The 22,027-nt window shown below is 40.0% G+C and overlaps 1 protein-coding gene across 3 annotated transcripts in view; it reads left to right on the top strand.

Moving 5' to 3' along the window:
• The window catches only part of PTPN1 (protein tyrosine phosphatase non-receptor type 1), a 73,663-nt gene that overhangs the window by 22,652 nt on the left and 28,984 nt on the right, over positions 1-22,027 (top strand). The window contains exon 1 of one of the 3 annotated variants that reach the window (XM_058432931.1): positions 7,555-7,572. The exons of 1 other annotated variant lie outside the window; for it this stretch is intronic. The gene's annotated coding sequence lies outside the window, so the exon portion shown is untranslated. Of the gene's footprint in view, positions 1-7,554; positions 7,573-15,713; positions 15,878-22,027 lie in introns of those variants that run through there. One more of the 3 variants, XM_032143175.2, reaches the window with a different exon arrangement.

Genomic DNA, 22,027 nt, shown 5'->3' with positions numbered 1-22,027 from the left:
TTTTTACTGTAATGCTTTTTTTCTTTTGCTGTATTGAGAAATACATTGAGTAATTATAAAGTCAATGGCATGTTTATAAGTTAATATTTGTATCTATTCCTTAGTTACTCTAACTCAAAACCTAAAGTAATGTTCAACTCTAGTTTACTCTGACATCCAGTTGACTGCCAAGTCCTCCAACTTAATTCTTATCCTTTTTTTTAAAGAGACGTGGTCTTGCTTTGTCACCCGGGCTGGAGTGCAGTGGTGCAATCATAGCATACTGTAACCTCAAATTCCTGGGCTCAAATGATCCTCCCACGTCAGCCTCTGGAGTAGCTGGGGCTACAAGCTCATGCTACCATGCCCAGCTAACTTTTTATTTTTATTTTTTGTAGAGACAGAGTCTCACTATGTTGCTCAGGCTGGTCTTGAACTCCTGGCTTCAGGCGGTCCTCCTATATTGGCCTCCCAAAGTGCTGGGATTACAGGCCCAATTTTATTCTTGGGATGTATGTCTGAAACACTTTCCTTCACTTCCTTCCCATGCCTTAGTTCAGGCCCTTCTCATCTGTGGTCTTCAAAGTCGCCTTCAGCTGGTTCAGGTCCTTCCTTTCTGCTGTATCTTTCATGGGAGAACATGTGATGTATCACCGTCCTTCTTGAAAACTTCTATTCCCCATTGATGAGGGTGTTACCTCCAGATTCCTAACACAGGTGCTGAAGGCAAGTCTGGATAAAGGCACTCCCTTGATCTCCTGGCCAGGCCCCCATACACCTGCAGCACATGCTCCACATTCTGTCTTTACTGATGCTATGTCTTTTGCCTGTGGAGCCACCCACCATTCTGTTCATAGCCCCTGCCTCAGTGGAGCACGTGCTTCCCTCTTCCTACACTGAGCTGTCCTTTCTATTGAATCCCCCCTTTTTTGTGGTATGGGAAATATTTTATTATGAATACTCTTTCTCTGTTGCCTATGTGATCACATTAACTTTGCCCTAATTCGCCTTAGGACTCCATCTGCCTAGGGGAAAGTTAGGATTTGGTTACAGAAAGCAAGCTGCTAGAAAGAACAGTGTTTAGCTTCTGACAGGCAAAATAGGATTTTGCAGCATGCTCTTCCTTTTTAATGCTTAGACATTTTATATGAATTAATATTTTTATTTGGTTGCTTATACATTACTTTCTTTTTAGCTAGAATGTGAACCCTATAGGAACATGGGATTGCCTTTCACATCTTTGTATCCTCTGTACCTAATGTTCAGTCACCCTATGGGCTTGTGTCATACATACATTTAGCCTTCCTTAATTAAACCATATGTACTGCCCCCCCATCCCCCACCCCCAAAAAGAGAGAAAGAAATTCCTTGAATACCACATTGCCAATATCAAACCACACCTTGATATCCTCTGGGGAAAGGGAGGTGTCAGTTGAAAAGAGAAAAGAGGTTAAAATCTAGGCATTAAAGTGTCTAAGGCGTAGATGCTGGCAATTTAAGGTATGTTTTCCTGAGGTTAATTTTGATTGTGTGCAAATTTTACCTCATATCTAACTATAGGATTTAATCACCACGTAAGATGGGATACTTCCATAAATCCTTCAGAAATGTTTGTGAAATTAAATAAAGCCTTACTGAAGACTCAGCTCTTGAGAGTCATCTACCTACCTAACAGTTATTCTTGAACAGAAGAGTCTTACTTTTCCCCATAAAGCAGTGGGATAGCCATCTGTATATTCATATAATTTATGTTGGCGCTTACTTGATTAAAAATGTATTCCGTGACTGCAGTTGCCAGGCGGTATGCTGATCAGAAACGCGTACCCATGGCCTCTTTTATAGTTATAAGAGGAAGACCAACCTGAAACAGTCACACAAATGATTAATTTTAATTGTGGAGGAGTGCTGGGAAAGAAAAATAAAAGATGCAATGCAAGTGTTTACAAAGGAGCTTTGAGCTTGTTTGAAGTGGTCCTTGGGCACTTAAGCAAGGCCTAAAGAATGATGTGATTAGAAATGGCTTAGCAATTTTAAAGAACACAGGGAAGGCATGTGGCCAGAACATTGGTCCCTGGAGCACATCGCCTCCTGACATACCATTCCCTTAAGTTAATGTTTTACCACTATACATAGGCCCTCCCCTTTGTTTACCCAGATTTTTTTAATTTTAAGGATGTTTTTAATAATTTAGAATCCTGTAATTTGTTGAACAGTCCTGTATTCCCTTTACTTATATTTCCTTGAGATTTTATAAAATATTTTTTACATGTCCCAAGTCTTGATTGTATCTTTTTACCTCTTGTTAAGAAATACTTATTTTTCTATTTTTATACTATATTTCATGTTTACTGTAGAAAACAAAAAAAGTAAAATTTTTCTTTATTCCTATCACTGCAACTTATAAGCACTCTAAACATTTTGATCTGTATTTTGCCAATCATATATTTTAGTTAAAATTGTTGTTGGCATAATTGTAGATTCCTGTGCAGTTGTAAGAAATAATACAGAGCTGAGCGCAGTGGCTCACTCTTGTAATCCTGACACTTTGGGAGGCCGAGGCAAGCGGATCATGAGGTCTGGAATTTGAGACCAGCCTGGCCAACATGGCGAAACCCCGTCTCTACTAAAAATACAAAAATTAGCTGGGTGTGGTGGCGGGCGCCTGTAATCCCAGCTACTTGGGAGGCTGAGGCAGAAGAATCGTTTGAACTCTGGAGGCAGAGGTTGCAGTGAGCCGAGATGGTGCCATTCCACTCTAGCCTGGGCAACAAGAGCAAGACTCCATCTCAAAAATAATAATAATAATAAATAAATTAAAAAAATAAAACAGAGAGATCCCATGTGCACTTTGCCTAGTTCCCCCATCCACTGCCCATAACATTTTGCAGAACTACAGTACAGTATCACAAGCATGATACTGACATTGATACAGTCTGCTCGTCTTATTCATATTTCCCCAGTTTTACTCGTGTTCACGTGTGTATGCATTGTGTTTTCAATACTCTTTTACTAGTAAAGCTGTTTTTAATGTGATTCAATTCTAGATTGTTTTGTTCTGCCCTCAAAAAGCATTCCCTCTCCTAATCACATCTCCCTCATACCCTTGTATGTTTTCTCTAAACCTGTTTTAAGAAAGCAGCTACCTATAAGAGAAATAATGAGATTGAAAACAGAATTGCCGATCTGCTTGTACTTTATCAGCCTATTGATTGTTTAGATACGGTTTAGCCAGTTTATAGTTACCCTGGGTGCTGAAAGGTATGCTGGATGATACCTAACCAACAGAGAACCATTGAATGCTGTTCAAAATGGACCGAAGCATCAGCAATGTCTGAAAAAGGCCTGACAGTAATGTACATGTCAAGTGGCCTGTAATTTAAGCAGAGTAGAGTAAGTAGAAGAATAAACCTGGGGAAAGTACCAGCAACAAAGGAAGCTTTGCGCTCTTGCTCTCCATCTTGAGTGGATGTTGTTCTCAGGTGGTAATAGGCCGTCGAACTTTCTCCACTGGCTGCCTCTCTGGGGGACAAATAACCGAAAAGATATTCACCACCCTGGTTGGTACAGAGGTGGTCAGTTGATTTATACTTCCTGGTTTTCAGTGTTGCTTGAATTTTCTAAATGGAAACACAGTACCTTTATAATCAGAAAACAATCCCGAGTTTTGATTTGAGGATGTTGTAAAAAGTAAAAAAAAAAAAAAAATAGACATGTGAAAAGGAAGTTGTGTTAGAACATTTGGAGTTGAGAAAGCATGAAAAGGACAGAAGAGAAGCTGGTTGTCAGGTTGCATGGGGTAGCTACAAGCACACTGACCAGAAAGTCAGCTGGAAAAAAATGTAGAAACAGGAGATAAAACGGCCAAGGGGCTATACAAGCAAACAGCAAGGACCTGAGAAGAAAAACTAGTTAGGTGTGACTGTCAGAGTCATGTGTACAGTGTGATCCTATCTGTGTAAAAACAAGCAGTAAGAATTCGCTATTTACATTTGCGTGTGTTTGGAGAAGAGTAGGGAAGAGTAGGCACTGCCAGACTGTGAACACTGGTTAGGTTATCGTTATATCTTTGTATTATATACACTGGACATGTTATTTGTATAATATGAGAAGAAATTTTATAAATCATTAAATCTTTTGGTATTTAGGAACATTTGTGTTTTCTAATAGTTGCTTCTATACTATTATCTTTATTATATGCCCTTCATCTTCTCAGTGTTTGGCTGTTGTTGTGATTCCCTTTTGTGAGCAGTGTTGAAGTTAGCTAATATTCATTTCTTCTCCCTTCTTTCACCCTCCTCCAGAGTCTGATTTGAAGTATTCCTAGCTGCTACCTATAAAACCAATAAGCAAGATTGTTTTACTTTTCACAAACTCGTCCTGTTCTGTGCCCCTGCCTCGGACATAGCTGTAGTATAGAGTGTTGTCTCCCTTACATCCTTCTATCTTAGACCTACTAGTAAATATTAATGCTCACTCTAAGTTCTTCTCAATTCTTTTTTTTTGAGGCAGAGTTTCACTCTCGTTGCCCAGACTGGAGTGCAACAGCACGATTTCGGCTCACTGCAACCTCCACCTCCCAGGTTTAAGCCACTCTCCTGCCTCAGCCTCCCGAGTAGCTGGGATTACAGGCACGTGCCACCATGCCTGGCAAATTTTGTATTTTTAGTAGAGACAGGGTTTCTCCATGTTGGCCAGGCTGGTCTCGAACTCCCGACCTCAGGTGATCCACCTGCCTCAGCCTTCCAAAGTGCTGGAATTCCAGGCGTGAGCCACTGCGCCCAGCCTCTTCTCTCAATTCTTCCTGAAGCTCTTTCTGCACTAGATTCCTCAGGAAGGGCTTGTGGAAACAATATTCTGTGAATCAACAGTACACATTCATAATAGTTTGTCAGCAGCCTATTATTTTAAGGCCATTTGGTCTGTATATAAAAATGTTTGGATCACATTTTCTTTCTTTAAGGTAAATATGTTATTCTATTGTCTTCCGGTATAGAGCATTGCTATAAATATTTGACAGTCTAATTATCTTTTGCTTATAAGTGACTTAGGGTTTTTTGCCTATGTGCCCAAAGGATTTTTTCCCTCTTTCTTTTTCTTTCTTTTTTTTAAACAGATAGGATCTCACCCTGTTGCCCAGGCTTTAGTGCAGTGATGCAGTCATAGCTTACTGCAGTTTTGAACTCCTGGGCTTGAGGAACAAAGGATTTTTTTTAACCTTTTAATTCAAAGTCTAACCGTTTATTCAACCATGTCTTGGTGTTGGCTGTTTTGGGTTGTTCTCCCTGAAAAATCCATGTGCTCTTTCAATATGTAGTTTTAAATCTTTTTTTTTTAATTTCAGGAAAATCGTGAATTAGAGTTTTCCGTTTTTCGTCTGCTACATTGCTTGGGTTTCCTTCTTCAGGAATTCAGCCTGTTATGTGTATGTTTGATCTTCTTTGCCTATCGTCTGTTTCTTTCACTTCCTCTCACTTTTTTTTAACTTCATTTATTAAAAAAATTTTTTTTTTTTTTGAGACGGAGTTTCGCTCTCGTTCCCCAGGCTGGAGTGCAATGGCGTGATCTCGGCTCACTGCAACCTCCGTCTCCCAGGTTCAAGTGATTCTCCTGCCTCGGTCTCCCAAGTAGCTGGGATTACAGGCATGCGCCACCACGCCCAGCTAATTTTTTGTATTTTCAGTAGAGACAGGGTTTCTCCACGTTGGTCAGGCTGGTCTTGAACTCCTGACCTCGTGATCCACCTGCCTCAGCCTCCCAAAGTGCTGGGATTACAGGCGTGAGCCACCGTTCCCAGCCTTATTAAAAATTTTAAAAACATAAATTTAAACTTAACAGAAAAATTATGAGAGAGAAGGGGGTGGTGCCAGGCTCTTTTAAACAACCAGCTCTTACATGAACTCATAGAGTGAGAACTCATCACCATGAGGACAGCATCAAGTCGTTCATGAAGGATCTGCCCCCATGACCCAGACACCTCCTACTAGGTCCATTTCTAACATTGGGGATCACATTTCAACGTGAGATTTGGAGGGGGCAAAATTACAAACCATGTCACTCAGGGATCGGAGGAGCGAGTACCACCTATACTTTGGACTCAGGTAGAAAGGCAAAATATCCAGGAAATAAGCTGCTACCGTCCAGGGTTCAGCAGAGGTGCCCATCAGCCTGCAAGTACTCAAGAGTCCAGCCTCTAGGGAGCTAATCATCATGGTGAGCTCTTCGAGGCACAGGGAGCTGGGAAGACAGTGCTTGCCACCCCTGCCTGAATAGTGTTTGTAGCAGAGAGTTCTGTTGTGTCTTGACTGGGTCCTCCTGCCACTGGGAATGCTGTGGATTATACTAGGTCTCTATCTGGCTTGTTTCAGGGCTCCATGTGAAAACCTTCTTGATATCCTAGCCATCCACCTGCTCAGTCCCTAGTTTGCAAGGAGGCTGTGGGGAGCCTAGATTCTGTGTCAGATAGAACGTACTACATTCCGTCTCAGGAATGTACCACATCAGAAAACAGTGCGACCTGCAGGAGAAGTAGAGGTGAAGAGGCACATTCTTCCGAGAAATGTTTCTCTCAACACCCAGCATTCCCTGGATGTCAGCAGGAAATTACTCACTGCTGGAAAATGCCCCATGAGCCTTCTGTTAAGGAGGTCAAGGAGAGAACAGAGAAAGTTCTCAAAGTTGACTTGGTCACTGGTACTTTCTTATGTGGTTCTTGTTTTGTTTGCCATCATCATCATCATCATGCTATGTCTGTTTTCTCAATCCAAATCCACTGCTTTCACCTTGCTTCTTTCTGACCGGTTTGGCACACTCATTCAGTAAATCCTTACGGAGGGCCCAATGTCTGCATAATTGTGCTGTGCTGATGACCAAGCTAGACCTACGAGTGTCGGCTCCTTTGAGATGTACGGGACGGCTCATCTGTCATCTCTTCTGGGAAGCCTCTCCAGGCTTGATGAAGAGTGGCAAGATGTTTAACAGTTGTACGTGTGTTCCATGTTCCTTTCTAAGAGCCTAGGCAAACCAGACCCGGTCGCAGGTCATCATAGTATGGCATGATCTTCCTCTCTCCTTTCTGACCTTTTGTGTGATGGCAAGAACCTACAGAGTGACACAAGCAGCAGGCGTCTGAGGTTGCTCTAGCCTCAGAAAGGCCGTCCTTTCTCCACCCTGGCCCTCATTGCTGAGGTTTCCTTTGAAGCAGCAGTGCCGGAACAGACTAGGGGAAGCAGCTTGGACATAGCTATATGATTTATTACCACCCATTGAGGCCAACCAAAGTCAGCAAGGAGAGGTAGCAGGTCAGTGGTGCCTGGAAGCTTCCTCTTTCCTCTGCACCAGATGTGGCTGCTCTGCAGTTACTCCTAAATTTGCTACTCTCGTTTTTACTAGCCAACCTTGATGTTTTTCCCTTCTTCCTGTAGAATAGACTTCCCCTTTGATCAGTACTTTCTACTCAACACTATTTGTGGCCACAGTGGGAACTCATTGAGGACCGGGACCATGACATAACTACCTGACCCATCAACACTTGGCATAACTTGAAATGCAAGGACAAAAATTGGCTGCAAGTACAACGTGGTCTTCACTTTGAAGGTGATCCTTAAAACTTGGCTTTGGCATCATATTGCCTTAATATACGTAGGGGATTGGGTAAAACCAGTTACTTTAAAAGAGTTTTACAATTCTGGCTTTCTAGCTATCTTGTCCTCTTAAACAAGAGCACAACATGAACGTATCTTAGTGAAATTGTATATGGTTTGCTTTGAGTAACCTTGCGAAGATTGATTTTTAGCACAGTAGGAAAGACACATTCTAATAGTGATTTTTTTCCCCTGAGTTTATGTACTGCTGTTGCATGAAAATCTGACTAGATTTAACGTTGCTAAAGTTCTTTATTCATCCTGATTTTTGCAGGTCCTAGGGAAAGCTTTGTTTTCCTCTTAACCTAACTTAGATGTCATTTCATGAGCTTTGGAGGAAGAGTGTATAGCCAATTGTGTAATGTCTTTAAAGGATATTATCTCTGCAGTAGCTGTTTATAAGGCCTAAGTTATTCATGTAATAATAGTGACCCCAGATCTGTTTCTAGCAATATGTATATGGATTTTGGTTCCTATATAGTTTTAGTTGTGGCTTTGAGATATTGAGCAAGCCCTCTTAAGAAAGGATTTGGCATCCCTCAGCCTTCAAAAGCTTCTAAAAATTGATCATATGTTATTAGCAAAGGTTTACTGCCTGCTTCCATTGTATGGACAATTTATTTTTTATGTATTCCGTTCTAAGAAGGCAGATGACCAAAAGATCTTGCATCTGTTGCCCAAGGCTTGTGACTAGAGAGGAAAGAGATAAGAACACTTTTTAAAAATCCCATTTTATTAAATATGTTGAGGAAGTGGTAAGATATATTAATTTGTTGAGATTTTGCTATGTTTTGGCTATTATATGAAATAGATACTCTGAACATTGCTTCTTAATTAAATATATTTGATAAAATACAACTTGCTTCCCCTGGAGTTTAGAAGTCAGATAACTGCCATGGAGAGCTATGCTTTCTTTGTTTTAAAGATCTGCTTATGAACATGGTAAACAGAAACAATGTAATGTTTTCAATATTTTCTTGTATTTTACTACAAGTTCATACACAACATAAATGTGGGGGAAGGGGGAAATGTTTATACCAGAGCCATCCTGCCCATTCTTTCTTTACAGAAGGACAAAGGAGCAGTATTTATTTTAACTACAAAAATACTGTTGTAGGTTTTTAAAATTCCTTATATTTTGATATCTTGTGTGCCTCTTGACCTTTAATTTGCTAAATAGTTGCAAAGAATGAAGGTAACCTGCATCATCTTCTTAAAAACCAACTCTATCTAATTACAGTAGTTTGTCTATCTCTGAAAAATAGTGATGTGTTCATTCTGAAATCAGAACTACCGGATGCAGCTGCATTTTGTTACTATTTGAATTTCGGGAGAGGGAGGAGGATGCAGCCTTTTGAGCTGCTGAAATACACAGACACAAAGAAGACACCAAGCATAGCAGAACTGTGTTAAGCTGACCAAACCAGAAGAAACACCTATTCTCAGCATAGTATGAGACGTAAAGGCAATATAATGGGCATAGTTGAAAATAGTAGAAGGAAAATAAACTCTGATGGTTTAACGTTAAATGCTTTTTTAAAAAAGTGGTATTCCCATATTGAAGAAGAAGACTTTCCACTTCAGAAGCAATAAAGGAAATTGCAGAGGAAAGGGTCAATAGGTTGGAATACATAAAAATTAAAAACTACTTTTAAACTTTTTTTTTTTTTTTTTGAGACAGAGTCTCACTCTGTCACCCAGGCTGGAGTGCAATGGCGCAATCTCAGCTCACTACAACCTCCTGAATTCAAGCAATTCTCCTGCCTCAGCCTCCCGAGTAGCTGGGATTACAGGCATGGGCCACCACTCCTGGCTAATTTTTGTATTTTTAATAGAGACAGGGTTTCACCATGTTGTCCAGGCTGGTCTCAAACTCCTGACCTCGTGATCTGCCTGCTTCGGCCTCCCAAAGTGCTGGGATTACAGGCATGAGCCACCGTGCCTGGACTAAATTGTTTCAGTATTAATTTTTTTTAAAACAAGATCTCACTGTTGCCCAGGCTGAAGTACAGTGGCCTGATCATGGCTAACTGCAGCCTTGACCTCTGGGCCTCAAGGGATGCTCCCACCTCAGCGTCCCGTGTAGCTGGGACCACAGACGTGTACCACCACACCCAGCTACTTGTTTTATTTTTATTTTTGTAGAGATGAGGTTTCACCATGTTGCCCAGGCTGGTCTCGAACTCCTGGGCCCAAGCAATCCTCCTCCCATGGCCTCCCAAAGTGCTGGTATTACAGGTGTAAGCCATTATACCCTGCCTGATTTTTTAAATGTGCAAACAGATAAGTTGGAAAAGTGATTTCCAACAAAGATAAAGAGTTGATGGTTTTAAAATATGTAAAGAGCTTATATGAACAAGAAAAACACTAACATTCCAAAAGATTAGAAGGCAAAGGACAGAAAGAAACAAATCACTATGTCTGGGAAGGGACATGAAGGAGCAGGTTCCCACTGGGCCAGTCGGGCTCAAACCCACTGGGGACGTCTGAGAGACTGCGAGGGCCATGCCTCCACATTGCCATACCTGAGAAGCAAGGAGCTGGGGTATTTATCTCTTTCACACTTTGGGAGGCTGAGGTGGGCGGATCACCTGAGGTCAGGAGTTCGAGACTAACCTGGCCAACACAGTGAAACCCCATCTCTACTAAAACTAGAAATAATTAGCTGGCTGTAGTGGCACACACCTGTAATCCCAGCTACTTGGAAGGCTAAGGCATGAGAATTGCTTGAGCCCAGGAGATAGAGGCTGCAGTGAGCATAAATTGCACCACTGCACTCCAGCCTGGGTGAGACTCTGTCTCAAAAAGTAATTATTTAATAAATAAAATAACATTAGATTGTTAGCAGAAGTAGCCACAGGTTTCTCCCACCTCTCTGCAAGTTGCTGAGTGTGATTCCCATCAAGAGGTACAAAGTCTTCCTTTACTTTTTATTTTATTTATTTTATTTATATTGCCTATGTTGTCTAGGCTGGTCCCAAACTCCTGAACTCAAGTGATCCTTCTACCTCAGCCCCCCGAAGTATTGGGATTACAGGCATCAGCCACTGCACCTGGCCCAGATACATTTTCTTGAGTAGGAATTTCGAGTCACCCTGAATATTGCATGACTTCGTAGTGGGGAAGACAATAGGAAACCACAGCCCGTGGACTAAAATGGGTTTTGTTTCTTGTAACGTCATGACAAGGCATAAGCCATCTCGGCATAGTAAATAGTAAGCACTCACTGAACTGATGATTTTAAATCTTTGCTGTTTATTCAGCAACATCCTAAATTAGCGCTATGTTAGTGGAGTTGCATCTTCCTCATGGATTAGTCTGAAAAAGATGAGAAATCTGTGTGTAGACAGAGTTATCCTTAAACTGCTCATAATGTATGAGGCATGTGATTTTATGTGTACAGCCTGGTACCATTGTTCTTAGGCACATTTCAGTGCCAGAACTCTTAATCTCCAGGAAGAAGCAAAAAGAAAGATGCAGGTGCAGCTAGAGGTTGTGGCCTTTGAACGATTCATTCTGCCTTAATAAGAGTGGTCTGGCTGAGCTCAGTGGCTCACACCTGTAATCCCAGCACTTTGGGAGGCCAAGGCAGGCAGATCGCTTGAGCCTAGGAGTTCAAGACCAGCCCAGGCAACATAGCGAGACCCCCCCACCCGCCCCACCTACCGCCCCCATCTCTACAAAAAAAATAGAAACAATGAGCCAGGCATGGTGGAATGTAGTGCGTGGTGCCTATAGTCTCAGCTACTCAGGAGGCTGAGGTGGGAGGATCACCTGAGCTCTGGAAGTCGAGGCTTCAGTGAGCCCTTATAGTGCCACTGCACTCCAGTCTAGGTGACAGAGTGAGACAGGTCCTGTATCGAAAAGAAAGAAGAAGAAGAAAAAAAAGTGATTAGATCCCTTGTGTTTGGGACACTTGTTGGCAGCAGGGATGGTAGCGTTTGTGAGGGTTGCATGTAATAGCGCCTAGCTCAGACATCTGTTTGACTGTCTTCCCCCCTGAAGCGCAGTCTCTGTGAGGACAGGACTTTTGTCTTTCCTGTTAATCTTCATATGCTTAGTGCCTGCCACATAGTTGATGCTCAGTCGATATTTGGATGAATTGAAGGGATTAATGCATTGAATCTGAACCTTGCTTTCTTAATGCATATGGGGAGTTCTTTGGAAAGCCACACAGAGGAGCTTGGTTGCCTGCTTCCTCTCTTCCCCAGATTGTCTTTGTATTGTTGTGGCTTCACTGAAGCACTCTCACTTCAAAAAATTTTAGGCATTGGTCATATTTTATTCTTTGTTCCTTCTTCATCCTTACCCCTCAGATGGTATGTAGAAAAGTACACTACATCTAGAAAGTACTTTATAAACTCATTTGGTTGATAATAATACATATGCCTTTTCCTTGGTTCTGGTAGCAGAATCTTGTGCCACTCTTGGAATATAAAAGAAATTCTTAACCAAAGCCAGTTTCATTTTGATGTTCTATTTTCCTCCCATTCACATGCCAAATTGTACACCAAAGTGTCATCCCAGTTTTGTGGGATGGTTCTCCATACTTCAGGGTAGGAGTATCATGTGGGTTCCTGTGATACCTTTCTCCCTGGGACCATGGAGGGCAGAAGCTGGTGATTGATAGTCTGATTCCCGGTGAGGAAAGCTGTGAGCCTTCCACTTTCAGATGTCTGCCAACTACATATGTCCTTAGTCAACTGTACCACTGTCCTCCAGCAAACAGCCAGAAGCCCAGGGCCTGAAGTTCTTAAGCTGTCATTATGGAAAGCAGAAGGTAAACAAAACAGAAGTGAAAGCAGATTTAATTTTTTAGACTGTTCTCTTACAGGAATGGTTTTGTGGTTCTCAGCATTTAAAAAAAAAAGTGGTTCCAATATGTTTTATTGACATCAATTACTGTAAGTCTGATTCATTTTCTGCCTATTGATTTCTACCCAAGGTGAAATTCATGACATTTAACAGAAAACATAAGTGATTTTTTAAAAGCAGACACTATTAAGGACTGTAAAAATAAGGTTTAAAGTCAGGGACACTTGAAAAAGCAATTTTTATACCTTTGGTAACGATTCTATTCTAATTATTTGTATAAATAATATAAACAAAGGCTCCAGAAGCTTACTATAATGAAGTTGGTGTGCTGTTTCTAAGTTCTGGTTTAAGGCCCAAATTCATTTTATCTGCATTAACTTTTTTTTTCTTGAGAAAGAGTCTCGCTCTGTCACCCAGGCTAGAGTGCAATGGTGTGATCTTGGCTCACTGCAACCTCCGCCTCCCGGGTTCAAGCGATTCTCCTGCCTCAGCCTCCTGAGTAGCTGGGACTATAGGTGTGCGCCACCACGCCTGGCTAATTTTTGTATTTTTAGTAGAGACAGGGTTTCACTATGTTGGTCAGGCTGGTCTCAAACTCCTGACCTTGTGATCCGCCTGCCTTGGCCTCCCAAAGTGCCGGGATTACAGGCATGAGCCACCGCACCCGGCCACATTAAAATTTTTCAGTGGTAGACCACCATGTCAATATGTTGCTTTCACTGACAACAGTATTTTCTTAAAGATAGGATGCCCCGTTTCTAGATGAATCTCATTCTAGCTGGAAAATAATTTTTCAGTTCTGAAACTACATCAGGCCTCAGGGAATCAAAAATAGCTATTAGCCACACACATATAAAGTGGCTTTGCTTTATAAATGATTTAGGGTCACCATCAATGACAATGGTCCCTTTTTATTGTATTTTTAAGAGTTTCTTAAATGGCTGCATAACCATAGAGTTTTAAAAAATTAAGTAAATGACCATGTTAATGCTCTATTAAGCTTCCAAACAGTATTGTAATTTACTTTGAAGATTTTTTTTATTCTCAACATCCTGCAGCTTGACCCTTTGCCTCCGTGTCTCAGTGCTGCTTATTTTGAGGTGTGGACTGGAGTCCGTCTATCCCCCTTGTCTCTAAACTGCTCCGTTTTGTGTTTTGTAATTCTTCATGCTGCATCCTGGGCACATTTCTCTGTAGTAGCTTTCAATTTGCTCATGCTTTGACTGGGCTTAATCTAGCGTTTATCCTATCTCTTAAGGTTTTTTAAAAAATTTTCATGATTATTCATTTTATTTCCAGGATTTCTCATTTCTTCAGTCACATCTCCTTGTTCTGGTTTTACTTTTTCCTGTTTTTATTCATAACATCTTCTTTATACATGATTCCTTCATGTATTTCTAATCTTAAGTATATTTAATTGCTTATTTGATTCTTTTTTTTTTTTTTTTTTTTTTTTTTTTTTTTTTTTTTTTTTTTTTTTTTTTTTATTGAGACAGGGTCTTACTCTGCCACCAGGCTGGAGTGCAGTGACATAGTCATAGCTCACTGCAGCCTCAACTACTTAGACTCAAGAGACCTTCCCACCTCAGCCTCCCAGGTAGCTAGGAATATAGGTGTGAGAGCCGCCACACCCAGCTAATTTGTCTTACTATGTTGCCCAGGCTGGTCTTGAATTCCTGGGCTCATGTGATCTGCCCTTCTTGGCCTCCTGAAGTGCTGAGATTATAGGTGTGAACCACTGCACCTGGCCAAATACGTTTATTTATTTATTTATTTATTTATTTATTTATTTATTTATTTATTTATTTATTTTAATTTGAGAGGGAGTCTCGCTCTGTCATGTCCAGGCTGTAGTGCAGTGGCACAATCTCAGCTCACTGCAACCTCTGCCTCCTGGGTTCATGCGATTCTCTTGCCTCAGCCTCCTGAGTACCTGGGGTTACAGGCGCGTGCCACCACACCTAGCTAATTTTTGTGTTTTTAGTACAGGTGGGGTTTTACCCTGTTGGCCAGGCGGGTCTTGAACTCGTGACCTCAAGTGATCCGCCCGCCTTGGCCTCCCAAAGTGCTGGGATTACAGGCATGAGCCACCACCCCTGGCCCAAGTATGTTTATTTTTAAAGTCCCCAACAAGCTATACAGTAAATTGCATATGAAATGGATTTTTGTTCTAGTTGATTTGTTGGTTATCATTTGTAGAACTAACTAGTTATCTTCTGTGTTTGATACCTTGCTTCTAGGTCATTTTGAGTTGGGAGCCTTTTGTTGTGTTTTTATTCTCATGCTGTTTTTGAGCCTAGCTGTGCCTTTATGGTTTTCTCTAAATTTAATTGACCATTGTTTTATGTTTGGAGCAGTGGGTGTACATTAGAGTGTGAAAGCAGCCCCACCATCTCCACCAGAGGGTCTCCATGCCAGTTTCACCAAGCATTTTTCATACCCCCATTCCTGCCCTTATCCCTTGATTTGTGGGGAGTTTGTAAAGCAGTTGATTGTTTTTTTCATGTAGTTTTCCAAGTGCACATAATTGTTCTGTTAGTGACTTGTAGCTCCATTATCTATTAACCTTGCCCCAGACCACTGTACAAGCAGACCCAATGCTTCTCCAGCTGTGGCAGGGACAGTTACTTGGTATCCTGCTGCCTTTTCAATGCTGACCAGTTTTGCCCCTTCCTCCCCTCAACCCCTGTCTCTCATTCAACTATCACATAGGATTCTGGTTTGCTTTTTAGTATGTGTTCTTATTCAGTACATAGTCATTTTAAAATTTAAACCAAAACAGACTTGGCTCTGATTAGCTTAATTTTAAGCTTTTTCTTTATTATTAAACAGTGTAGTTTATCTTAGCATTTAATATTAAGGGTATGATGTATTTCACATTGCTTATATGAATATACACATAAATATAAAAATATTTTCCTACGGTTTTTGTAGTAAATTATATTGTTTCATTAACTTTCATATATGAAGGATATAGCATTGCTTTTGACTTGGAAGACATTGAACCTCTGGTGATTTGTATATTCCTCAGAGTATACTTTGTTACATAGAAATTTTCTCATTTATAATTAGATTTGTGATTAACAAAATTTGTTCAACATTCATTACTTTGAAGATCTGGTTTCTAAAATTTTATGCTAGCCACCCCACCCCCCTTCTATATATATCTCCCTATTCAGCGACTACTGCAAGAGTTCCAGGAAATGTACACTGTGTTCACTTACTGCATTTTAAATCATTGCCTTTACTATACTTCTGCATTTCCCTTCAATCTAGCTCTGTCTGTACATTTCTGAGAGCCAGTGGCTTCCCTGAAGAACCAGGTAACAACTCGAACAATCAAATTAGACAACCATTTGTAGAATGGAGGTTCCGGGAGAGCTTAGAAGATGTGATGGGTGCTAAGGGACTTTGCAGTTCCCTGACGTTCCAGTGAGTAAAAGGTACCCTTGGAATTTTTTCTTCCTTCAGACTTTTAAAACAGAGATCACTTTCAAAAATTACTCTTTTGCTTTGAATCCATGTTTTAGTAACTATTTTGGCACTGTTTGGTCAGAAGGCTGTGTGGGTCAACTGCAAATAAATCAATAAATGTGATTTCAGTAACTTCCATTTTGTAACAAGTAATTGAGAAAATAGGATTGGATCAGATATTTGCTTATACACATTCCCTTTCAGGAGCACTTCTATTCTATAAAGAATGTTGCTGTAGTGTTAAGGACACTTCAAGCTTTGGGAACCTTTACAAGTATCCATTGATTCAGTTAACAAAATTATGTTGAGTGCCTACTCTGGGCCTGGGCCTGTGTTAGGAGGGGACACTAAGATGAGAGTCCAAAGCACTTCTTCTCAGACTCCTGGCTGCTAATGGGTTGCTGCCTCTACTTCTTCACTTAGCAGATAGCTTTAAAATGAGTAATGCATTTTACCATGGAGCCCCGTAAGAGACATTCACCCAGTCGTGGACCGAGGAGAAAAGTGTTAAACCAGATTGTGATGTTTCACTTGATGAAGTGCTTAATATAAACATGGAAATATTTCCGCAAGGATAAACTGGCTTTTATGCCTGTGTGTTTTCAGGAGAAATAGAAATCTCTAATCAAACATTGTCAGCTTTTCACCCAAGTTTGACTTTTTGCCTAATCGAATTTGGGAGGTGTCTGAATAATGGATAATGAGCTTTCCCGAATAAATATAAAAATTAATTAACTCCAGGCTCTAATTCATTCTGTTACCAGAGTTTTATAAGTATGTTTACCCCTTTGTGTTCATTGGGAGATCATCTGTTACCTTCTTAAATGAGTGGGGGAGGATGGGAAATGAGGAATAGCTATAAAAACTATTCAGGTGAAGAAGGTTTCTGCCCCTCCTTGCCCCTTTTAAAATCTCCAGCTCAGCAGATGCTTTGTTTAAACTTGATCAAGTGTTTGTGAATCTTCCTAGCCTAGCTAAATCATAACTTTGGAAGGACTTGCTTTTTTCTCTCATGACAATGGTTTACCACAGAAATGATTCAGATCACTTTGGGTGCCTGATGCCTATGTAAAATGATACAGTGAAATGGAAACCATTTACCTGTAAGCTTTGGGCACACCCAAGCCTGCTTCAGGAGCACATGATCAGGCGTGCACTCTAGAGAGCCATACACATTTGACATCTATGATGTGTGGCGTTTTATTCTATCACATTTCTGAAATCTACACTAAGAGCAAGGAGGCTCTTAAAAAACCACTGATGTGTGGACTAGGGGAAGGAGGGATCCGTAAAGAATCTGTTTGTTACCTGTTGATACTATTTCCCATTGGTAAAATTTCTAATTTAGTGTGATCCAGCCCTGAAATGCTGAGGCACACACTGAATGACTCCTGACATCTTTAATGTTTTTGTTTAGGGGACTCTTCTGGGAATCTGTTTCATGGCAAGTTTATTATTCCCTTTTGGTTTGGCTAATCAGTTTACCCAGCAGTCATCTTGATCCGTTTTAAAGGCTTTTATTTTATTTTGTTTTCTCTGTGGAAATTTTACACATTCAGTAGATTAGAAGTAGTTATTTAATCTTTGGTTAGCATAATAAAAGATCCTCTAGGGACATTTTACGCTTGCAGTGGAAGGCTAGTTAAATGTGTTCATTAGTCATGAATCTGCTTTTGCTATAGCTGTTGGAAAGTTCTCACCCATGATACAGTTGTAGAATACAGAAATCTTGTTTTGCTGTTATGGTACGGTAGTCTACTTGCTTTCTTCCAAACCACTAATGTTATAGTTACCTTTAATTGTGTAGGTCCTATCACAACTCAATTTTAAGACTCAAAGCCTGACATTTTATCTTACAAAATGAAATATAAAGACTTGTACTCAGAGTATGTGTGTGTTTTCCATATACCATTCTAAAGTAGAGAAAGATGAGGGATTCGCCAGAAACTGTGATTTCTAATAAATTATCCAGAAACTGACCTCTTCTGTTACTGTCACTGTGGTTTCAGCCACAGCATCTTTTGCTGCATTGTTACCTTAGCTTCCTGACTGTATCCTTCCTTACACCGTTGATCGCTGCAATCCCATCTGCTCGTAGCAGCCAGAAGGAATCCACTTACTGCTGTGATCAGAAATCCTCAGCCAGGTGCAGTGGCTTATGCCTGTAATCTCAGCACTATGGGAGGCTGAGACTGGAGAATTATTTGAGCCCAGGAGTTTGAGACCAGCCTCAAACTGGGTAATATAATGAGACCTCATCTCTAAAAAAAAAAAAAAAAAAATTTTTTTTTAAACTAGCCAGGTATAGTGCTAATATACCTGTTCTGGGATCCAGCATGCTCTCCCTGACCTGCAGCTTCATCTCCACCACTTTGCCCCTCACTCCCACCACAATGGCTTTCTTCTCTTCCTCAGACGTGCCACGCATCCTCCTACCTGGAATATTCCCCTCCAAACATTCTCATGGCTCACTCCCTCACCTTCATCAGGTCTCTGTTCCAGTGTCACTTTTACTGGAAGGTCTTTTGTGACCATCCTACTTATTATAAAAAAAAATCTGCCCAACCTTCTCCTTTTATTTCCTCTACTTGATTTTTCAATTTAGTACTTATCAACTGACATATATTTTGTCTCTCTGTCTCTCATAGAAGGTAAATTCTATAAAGGAAGGAATTTTTATGTTTGGTTCTTTGCTGTAGCTCCATTATTCAAAACAGTGCCTGACACACAGTAGGCCCTTTATATTTATTGAATGTTGACACTCTGATATCTAATTTTTGTCTAGTGACTAATACGAAAACTATAGAGTGATAATAAAAGCATTACCTTAGTAGACTGGAAAGGGATGGAGCCCTAGGATGAACTTTCTGCCTGGCGATCTTGCTGAGTTTAGGAGGCAGACTGGGGTTCAAAGGAGGCTGAAATGGCTAGGATTTGCAGAGCCAGGGTACTAAGGATGAGCAGGCTGTGACAAAGAACTCCAGAAATCTGCAAAGGGATCACCTTGAGTCTGGCTGGATACAGTATACACTTTGTAGGGTGTCTCTTCATGAGTTTGGATAAAGAACAACTATTGGGGAATGGATAATTCCCAGCACTCATTCAAGCTTGCATCGGCCAGAGTGGAGAAAGACAGACCTCTGTAATACGTAGGATATTTGGTAGAAACATTCAACCGAAAACCATCAGATATGCAAAAAGTAATAATAAGCAAACAATGTGATGCATAGCTAGAAGAAAAATCAGACATTAGAAACAAGCCCAGAAATGACAGATGATAAATTAGCAGATAAGGACATTAAAACAGCTATTATAAATAGTAGATTTAAAGAAAAACAACATAATGAGGATAATGGAAGAAAAAGAACCAAATACCATTTCTAAAGAAGAAAAATACAACATCTGAAATGAGAATTTAGCTGGATAGGATTAATATTTTAGGCACTACAGAAGAAAAAAACAGTGAGCATCTATATGAGAATATACCCAAGTGAAGTACAGAGAGGAAAAAAATGTGGATTGGGGGGTGCCTCAGTGACATATGGAACAATATTAAACAAGTCTGCCCCCAAAATACTTGAAGGAATAATGTTCAAGTTTTTTTCCAGGTTTAATGAAAACTATAAGCCTACAGAGTCAAGCATTTCAACAAACCTTCAGCAAAATAAACAAAACCACAGTAGGCCTGGCACACTGTCTCATGCCTGCAATCCCAGCACTTTGGGAGCCTGAGTCAGGAGGATCGCTTGAGATCTGCTTGGGCAACATAGCCAGACCCTGTCTCTACAAAAAATAAAATGAAATAAATTAGCTGGATGTGGAGGTCCAAACCTGTAATTCTAGCTAGCCTGGAGGCTAAGAAGGGAGGATTGCCTGAGCCCAGTAGTTCAAGGCTGGAGTGAACTAGGACCGCATCACTGCACTCCAGCCTAGGCAACAGCAAGACCACATACATCTCTCTCTCTCTCAAAAGGCAGTGAAATAAAGACTTACTTGGGGAAAAAATAAAGGCAGAGAATTTGTTGCCAGCAGACTAGGATAAAACAAAAGGAAGTCCTTGAAACAGAAGAGAAATGATAAAAGATGGAAATTTGGATACATACAAAAGAATGAGGACTGCTAAAAGTGACATATATAGATAAATATGAAATATATTTTTATTTTAAAATTTAAAGCAAAAATAAAAATACATTATATTTATAACATATAGAAGTAAAAATGTATGATAATCGCATAAAGGATAAGTGGACAAATGCTGTTGTCATATTTTTGGTAAAATGCACTATTATTTGAAAGTAGACCGTCATGAATTCAATGCATATTGTAAACCAAATAGAACACTAAAAAATGAAAATAAAGAGATATGGCTAATGTGCCAATGGTGGAGATAAGATAGATGCAAAAAAAGAAAAGAAAAACATTCAAAAGAAGGCAGAGATAGAGGAAAAAAGGAACAAAGATCAAATGAGTCAAATAGAAAGCAACTAAACTAGCAATATGGCAGATTTAAATCTAGCTATGTCACTAGTTATATTAAATGTAAATGTTCTAAATACCTGAATTAAAGGATGAAGATTGTCAGATTAGATTGAAAAAGCATGACCCAACTACATGCTGTCTGTAAGAAATTAGAAGAAGAACAAATTAAATCCAAAGTAAGAAGAAGAAAGGAAATAGAGTAGAAGTTAGTGAAGTATAAAATAAAAAGCAAAGAAAATCAATTAAATGAAAAGCTGGTTCTTTGTAAAGATCAATAAAATTGATAAATTTCTAGCTAAACTGGCCAAGAAAAAAGAAAAGACATACAAATTAACGGTATCAGGAAGAAAAACAGAGACTTCAAAGGAGTATTATGCAAACTTTATGCTAGTAAATGCAGTAAGTTAGATGGTATGGAAAAAAATGTGAACAATACAAAGCAGACCGTGGTTGCCCTTGGTGGCAGTAGGGGGATGGGAGTGGAAGGTTGAATTGACTGGAACCAGAAGCACAAGTCAACTTTTTGGGGTGATGGAAATGTTTTGTATCTTGGTTGCATTGATAGTTAAATGGTTGTAGACATTGCCTAAAACTCACTGAACACTTAAGTGGGTATGTTTTATTATTTGTAAAATATACCTCAAAAGCAGTTTTAAAAATGTATTCAAGTACATACTTAAGATCTTTGCATTTTACTCTGAGTATACCTTAATTTTAAAATCTATTTTTTAAAAAGTATTACGCAGATACCTTTTATTTTCCCAATGTCTTTATTAAATGGTATCTCCACGTTTTCCTTCTTCCCTCTCTTTTTTTTTTTATTTCTCTGTCTCTCAGGCATGCACACACACACCAAAAAAAGTACATATGCATAATCCTTTTGGCTGAATAAAATCAGTTGCAACTGTTATTGACATTTTGGCCCTTATTTGCTCCGGGTAAATATTCGTTAGCTGAGTGGTTTATCTGTAAAAGATACTTCTTACATCTTCATCCAGTCACACCCGCTGGACTGACCAGATTGTTTTTCACTTCAAGGGCAGAATTTGTACTCACTGCTGAATGCTTTCAAATGATAAGTAGAACAACAAATTTAAGACTTAGGTTTTTACTCTTTCAGGTTTTTTTTTTCTGTGCTGTATAGCGTTTCCCTGAAAGCTTAATCTCATCCGTAAGTGATGCAGTGGACATGTTACTATCGGATTAATTTATTTACTCTTAGGTAGGTTTGTAATCTGTCATCATGCTGTTGTTTTTTTGTGTGGGTTTGTTTTTGGTTTTGAGACAGGGTCTCGTTCTGTTGCCCAGGCTGGAGAGGCTAGAGTGCAGTGATGTGTTTATGGGTCACTGTAGCTTCAATCTCCTGGGCTCAAGTGATCTTCCTGCCTCAACCCCTTGTGTAGATGGAAGCACAGGTGCACGTCACCACACCTGGCTAATTTTTTAAATTTATTGTAGAGACGAGGTATCATTTTTTTGCCCAAGGCTGATCTTGAACTCCTGGACTCAAACAATCCTCCCACCTTGGCTCCCAAAGTGCTGGGATTACGGACGTGAGCCACCACTTGAGCTCCATCATTCTGTTATTAGTTGCTCTCTAGTATGAGTCAAAAACTCTTACCTGCCCTTTTATAGTTTTA

The sequence above is a fragment of the Hylobates moloch genome, unplaced genomic scaffold, assembly GCF_009828535.3.
Source record: "Hylobates moloch isolate HMO894 unplaced genomic scaffold, HMol_V3 SCAFFOLD_21, whole genome shotgun sequence".
NCBI lineage: Eukaryota > Metazoa > Chordata > Mammalia > Primates > Hylobatidae > Hylobates > Hylobates moloch.
The sequence above is the reverse complement of the archived record's forward strand: the minus strand, read 5'-3'. Positions and strand labels throughout refer to the sequence as shown.